The sequence below is a fragment of the Idiotropiscis lumnitzeri genome, unplaced genomic scaffold (assembly GCF_059441095.1).
Source record: "Idiotropiscis lumnitzeri isolate Australia: NSW breed Sydney's pygmy pipehorse unplaced genomic scaffold, RoL_Ilum_1.0 HiC_scaffold_52, whole genome shotgun sequence".
Taxonomy (NCBI): domain Eukaryota; kingdom Metazoa; phylum Chordata; class Actinopteri; order Syngnathiformes; family Syngnathidae; genus Idiotropiscis; species Idiotropiscis lumnitzeri.
In genome coordinates, this window is record NW_028283590.1 from 378,728 (window position 1) to 386,124 (window position 7,397).

A 7,397-nucleotide genomic window follows, 5' to 3' on the forward strand; every position below is an offset into this window, starting at 1 on the left:
GAATTATTGCCTTTGCATCCACACCAGTCTGCTGTGTACAACCCTACTGTATTACATCGGATAAAATACCAAGTGGTATTTGTAATCCCCAATCACACCGTTCACTCACTTTACATACGGTTTGCGCAAACATTCACACACGGAATTTAAGTGTACACACAGACTCCGCCGTCCTACTTTCTCCACGGAATTTCTCGGACTCCGCCGTCATATACCTGCCATTGACTAGTATTCACAGGGTTTTTTTATTTCTCACTCCACTGTCCTTCATGGACCTGCCATCGACTAGTATGCACAGGATTTCTTATCTATACACAATTTCTTTCTCTTTTCTCTATCTATCTTTCTTTCTTTCTCTTTTCTTATTTCATCTCTACTTCATGTCTTTCTTTGCTTTTTTTTCTTTTTTATGTTTTATTTTTATTTATTTATTCTTAATGCTCATTTATTTATTCTGAACACTTATTTATTTATTCTTAACGCGCAATGACCTCCAGTCAGTCACTTCCCCCCTAAAAAAAAATATCTCACCACTGTTGTCTTCCCTCCATTGGATCGCCGTCAACCGTCAGATCCCAGCTGGTGGGGTGAGGTCCAGTCCTGGAAAAGGATTTTTAGGCTCTCTCTAGTGAGCCTGCCATGGCCATGGTCTTTCTGGAGTTCACCACACCCGCTGGAATCCTCAGGTATCTTGGCTTCCCGCTCGAAGGACCAAAATAATGTCAGGTTCAATCACCTAAGCATTCACTGAACAAAGGCAAAATGAATGAAAGGAAGACAAGAGTTGATCTTTTACTCGCGAGGAGAACGAACGGAGGTGTGCTCAGTTACATCTCCAACTTCGTTCTGGAGCACACTCCGCCGAGCCCTCTATTTTATTTGGGAAGTCCCTAAACAATACAATGTATTTGCACTAAGGAACGAAGGGGGGAGCACCAGCAGGAACATGTAAACATTTCAGACACAAGAGGAAAGACAGACATCAATGGCAGTCATTTACTGATTGAAAAGGCAGATATGCCTTTTAGTGCTCTGGCACTAAAGTCTCAGTCCTTTTGGTTCAGAGGTGTGTCTCGGCACACCTCCTTTGATGTTGTAGACGTTGATCCTGTCTTCAGGCATCCGCTTCTCTTGAAGTCTTCTCATCCATATGGTCAAACATAGGTCACGCTGTGGAACAATTCTTTTGCAATACTAATAGAGTAAAATATGGGATAAAATATATCTTCAACCTAACAATAGTGTAAACTGACATACTGAAGACTGGACAGTCATTAATTTGATTGTCCAGTCTTTCCCTCATGAGATAATGCTTCACTTAGAAAATGTGTACAGCGCGAGCTGAAAATGCATTTGCAGTACTAAACTACCACATTTCTATAACAGCTTAATTCAACGTTTCCAATGTAAATTTCTTCCTTTATATAGTGTAAACTGACATACTGAAGACTGGACAGTCATTAATTTGATTGTCCAGTATTTCCCTTATGAGATATTGCCTCACTTTGCAAATGTGCACAGCGCAAGCTGAAAATGCATTTGCAGCACAATAAAAACCCAAACTTCTATAACAGCTAAACCAAACGTTTCCAATGAAAGATTCCACCTTTATATAGTGTAAAAAGACATCCTGAAGCCTGGGCAGTCATTAATTTGATTGTCCAATATTTCCCTTATGAGATAATGCCTCTCATAGCAAATGTGTACAGCGCGAGCTGAAAATGCATTTACAGCACTAAAAAACCAAACTTTTATAACAGCTAAACCAAACGTTTCAAATGTAAATTTCCACCTTTATATAGTGTAGAAAGGCATCCTGAAGCCTGGAAAGTCATTAATTTGATTGTCCAGTATTTCCTTCATGAGATATTGCAACACTTAGAAAAAGTGTACAGCGCCAGCAGACAATGAATTTTCAGCACTAAAAAAACGAAACTTCATTAACAGCTAAACTAAACGTTTCCAATGTATATTTCCACCTTTATACAGTGTAAAAAGACATCCTGAAGCCTGGGCAGTCATTAATTTGATTGTCCAATATTTCCCTTATGAGATAATGCCTCTCATAGCAAATGTGTACAGCGCGAGCTGAAAATGCATTTACAGCACTAAAAAACCAAACTTTTATAACAGCTAAACCAAACGTTTCAAATGTAAATTTCCACCTTTATATAGTGTAGAAAGGCATCCTGAAGCCTGGAAAGTCATTAATTTGATTGTCCAGTATTTCCTTCATGAGATATTGCAACACTTAGAAAAAGTGTACAGCGCCAGCAGACAATGAATTTTCAGCACTAAAAAAACGAAACTTCATTAACAGCTAAACCAAACGTTTCCAATGTAAATTTCCACATTTATAGAGTGTAAAAAGGCATCCTGAAGCCTGGGAAGTCATTAATTTGATTGTCCAGTATTTCCCTTATGAGATAATGCCTCACATAGCAAATGTGTACAGTGCGAGCTGAAAATACATTTTCAGCACTAAAAAAACGAAACTTCATTAACAGCTAAACTAAACGTTTCCAATGTAAATTTCCACCCTTATATAGTGTAAAAAGACATCCTGAAGCCTGGGCAGTCATTAATTTGATTGTCCAATATTTCCCTTATGAGATAATGCCTCTCATAGCAAATGTGTACAGCGCGAGCTGAAAATGCATTTACAGCACTAAAAAACCAAACTTTTATAACAGCTAAACCAAACGTTTCCAATGTAAATTTCCACCTTTATATAGTGTAGAAAGGCATCCTGAAGCCTGGAAAGTCATTAATTTGATTGTCCAATATTTCCCTTATGAGATAATGCCTCTCATAGCAAATGTGTACAGCGCGAGCTGAAAATGCATTTACAGCACTAAAAAACCAAACTTTTATAACAGCTAAACCAAACGTTTCCAATGTAAATTTCCACCTTTATATAGTGTAGAAAGGCATCCTGAAGCCTGGAAAGTCATTAATTTGATTGTCCAGTATTTCCTTCATGAGATATTGCAACACTTAGAAAAAGTGTACAGCGCCAGCAGACAATGAATTTTCAGCACTAAAAAAAACGAAACTTCATTAACAGCTAAACCAAACGTTTCCAATGTAAATTTCCACCTTTATATAGTGTAGAAAGGCATCCTGAAGCCTGGAAAGTCATTAATTTGATTGTCCAGTATTTCCTTCATGAGATATTGCAACACTTAGAAAAAGTGTACAGCGCCAGCAGACAATGAATTTTCAGCACTAAAAAAACGAAACTTCATTAACAGCTAAACCAAACGTTTCCAATGTAAATTTCCACATTTATAGAGTGTAAAAAGGCATCCTGAAGCCTGGGAAGTCATTAATTTGATTGTCCAGTATTTCCTTCATGAGATAATGCCTCACATAGCAAATGTGTACAGTGCGAGCTGAAAATGCATTTTCAGCACTAAAAAACCAAACTTTTATAACAGCTAAACCAAACGTTTCCAATGTAAATTTCCATCTTTATATAGTGTAAAAAGACATCCTGAAGCCTGGGCAGTCATTAATTTGATTGTCCAATATTTCCCTTATGAGATAATGCCTCTCATAGCAAATGTGTACAGCGCGAGCTTAAAATGCATTTACAGCACTAAAAAACCAAACTTTTATAACAGCTAAACCAAACGTTTCAAATGTAAATTTCCACCTTTATATAGTGTAGAAAGGCATCCTGAAGCCTGGAAAGTCATTAATTTGATTGTCCAGTATTTCCTTCATGAGATATTGCAACACTTAGAAAAAGTGTACAGCGCCAGCAGACAATGAATTTTCAGCACTAAAAAAACGAAACTTCATTAACAGCTAAACTAAACGTTTCCAATGTAAATTTCCACCCTTATATAGTGTAAAAAGACATCCTGAAGCCTGGAAAGTCATTAATTTGATTGTCCAGTATTTCCTTCATGAGATATTGCAACACTTAGAAAAAGTGTACAGCGCCAGCAGACAATGAATTTTCAGCACTAAAAAAACGAAACTTCATTAACAGCTAAACTAAACGTTTCCAATGTAAATTTCCACCCTTATATAGTGTAAAAAGACATCCTGAAGCCTGGGCAGTCATTAATTTGATTGTACAATATTTCCCTTATGAGATAATGCCTCTCATAGCAAATGTGTACAGTGCGAGCTGAAAATGCATTTACAGCACTAAAAAAACAAACTTTTATAACAGCTAAACCAAACGTTTCCAATGTAAATTTCCACTTTTATATAGTGTAAAAAGACATCCTGAAGCCTGGGCAGTCATTAATTTGATTGTCCAATATTTCCCTTATGAGATAATGCCTCTCATAGCAAATGTGTACAGCGCGAGCTGAAAATGCATTTACAGCACCAAAAAACCAAACTTTTATAACAGCTAAACCAAACGTTTCCAATGTAAATTTCCACCTTTATATAGTGTAGAAAGGCATCCTGAAGCCTGGAAAGTCATTAATTTGATTGTCCAGTATTTCCTTCATGAGATATTGCAACACTTAGAAAAAGTGTACAGCGCCAGCAGACAATGAATTTTCAGCACTAAAAAAACGAAACTTCATTAACAGCTAAACCAAACGTTTCCAATGTAAATTTCCACATTTATAGAGTGTAAAAAGGCATCCTGAAGCCTGGGAAGTCATTAATTTGATTGTCCAGTATTTCCCTTATGAGATAATGCCTCACATAGCAAATGTGTACAGTGCGAGCTGAAAATGCATTTACAGCACTAAAAAAACAAACTTTTATAACAGCTAAACCAAACGTTTCCAATGTAAATTTCCACCTTTATATAGTGTAGAAAGGCATCCTGAAGCCTGGAAAGTCATTAATTTGATTGTCCAGTATTTCCTTCATGAGATATTGCAACACTTAGAAAAAGTGTACAGCGCCAGCAGACAATGAATTTTCAGCACTAAAAAAACGAAACTTCATTTTAACAGCTAAACTAAACGTTTCCAATGTAAATTTCCACCTTTATATAGTGTAAAAAGACATCCTGAAGCCTCGGCAGCCATTAATTTGATTGTCCAATATTTCCCTTATGAGATAATGCCTCTCATAGCAAATGTGTACAGCGCGAGCTGAAAATGCATTTACAGCACTAAAAAAACAAACTTTTATAACAGCTAAACCAAACGTTTCCAATGTAAATTTCCACCTTTATATAGTGTAAAAAGACATCCTGAAGCCTGGGCAGTCATTAATTTGATTGTCCAATATTTCCCTTATGAGATAATGCCTCTCATAGCAAATGTGTACAGCGCGAGCTGAAAATGCATTTACAGCACTAAAAAACCAAACTTTTATAACAGCTAAACCAAACGTTTCCAATGTAAATTTCCACCTTTATATAGTGTAGAAAGGCATCCTGAAGCCTGGAAAGTCATTCATTTGATTGTCCAGTATTTCCTTCATGAGATATTGCAACACTTAGAAAAAGTGTACAGCGCCAGCAGACAATGAATTTTCAGCACTAAAAAAAACGAAAGTTCATTAACAGCTAAACCAAACGTTTCCAATGTAAATTTCCACCTTTATATAGTGTAGAAAGGCATCCTGAAGCCTGGAAAGTCATTAATTTGATTGTCCAGTATTTCCTTCATGAGATATTGCAACACTTAGAAAAAGTGTACAGCGCCAGCAGACAATGAATTTTCAGCACTAAAAAAACGAAACTTCATTAACAGCTAAACCAAACGTTTCCAATGTAAATTTCCACATTTATAGAGTGTAAAAAGGCATCCTGAAGCCTGGGAAGTCATTAATTTGATTGTCCAGTATTTCCCTTATGAGATAATGCCTCACATAGCAAATGTGTACAGTGCGAGCTGAAAATGCATTTTCAGCACTAAAAAAACAAACTTTTATAACAGCTAAACCAAACGTTTCCAATGTAAATTTCCACCTTTATATAGTGTAAAAAGACATCCTGAAGCCTGGGCAGTCATTAATTTGATTGTCCAATATTTCCCTTATGAGATAATGCCTCTCATAGCAAATGTGTACAGCGCGAGCTGAAAATGCATTTACAGCACTAAAAAACCAAACTTTTATAACAGCTAAACCAAACGTTTCAAATGTAAATTTCCACCTTTATATAGTGTAGAAAGGCATCCTGAAGCCTGGAAAGTCATTAATTTGATTGTCCAGTATTTCCTTCATGAGATATTGCAACACTTAGAAAAAGTGTACAGCGCCAGCAGACAATGAATTTTCAGCACTAAAAAAAACGAAACTTCATTAACAGCTAAACTAAACGTTTCCAATGTAAATTTCCACCTTTATATAGTGTAAAAAGACATCCTGAAGCCTGGGCAGTCATTAATTTGATTGTCCAATATTTCCCTTATGAGATAATGCCTCTCATTGCAAATGTGTACAGCGCGAGCTGAAAATGCATTTACAGCACGAAAAAAACAAACTTTTATAACAGCTAAACCAAACGTTTCCAATGTAAATTTCCACCTTTATAGAGTGTAAAAAGGCATCCTGAAGCCTGGGAAGTCATTAATTTGATTGTCCAGTATTTCCCTTATGAGATAATGCCTCACATAGCAAATGTGTACAGTGCGAGCTGAAAATGCATTTTAAGCACTAAAAAACCAAACTTTTATAACAGCTAAACCAAACGTTTCCAATGTAGATTTCCACCTTTATATAGTGTAAAAAGACATCCTGAAGCCTGGGCAGTCATTAATTTGATTGTCCAATATTTCCCTTATGAGATAATGCCTCTCATAGCAAATGTGTACAGCGCGAGCTGAAAATGTATTTACAGCACTAAAAAAACAAACTTTTATAACAGCTAAACCAAACGTTTCCAATGTAAATTTCCACCTTTATATAGTGTAGAAAGGCATCCTGAAGCCTGGAAAGTCATAAATTTGATTGTCCAGTATTTCCTTCATGAGATATTGCAACACTTAGAAAAAGTGTACAGCGCCAGCAGACAATGAATTTTCAGCACTAAAAAAACGAAACTTCATTAACAGCTAAACTAAACGTTTCCAATGTATATTTCCACCTTTATATAGTGTAAAAAGACATCCTGAAGCCTGGGCAGTCATTAATTTGATTGTCCAATATTTCCCTTATGAGATAATGCCTCTCATAGCAAATGTGTACAGCGCGAGCTGAAAATGCATTTACAGCACTAAAAAAACCAAACTTTTATAACAGCTAAACCAAACGTTTCCAATGTACATTTCCACCTTTATATAGTGTAGAAAGGCATCCTGACGCCTGGAAAGTCATTAATTTGATTGTCCAGTATTTCCTTCATGAGATATTGCAACACTTAGAAAAAGTGTACAGCGCCTGCAGACAATGAATTTTCAGCACTAAAAAAACGAAACTTCATTAACAGCTAAACTAAACGTTTCCAATGTAAATTTCCACCCTTA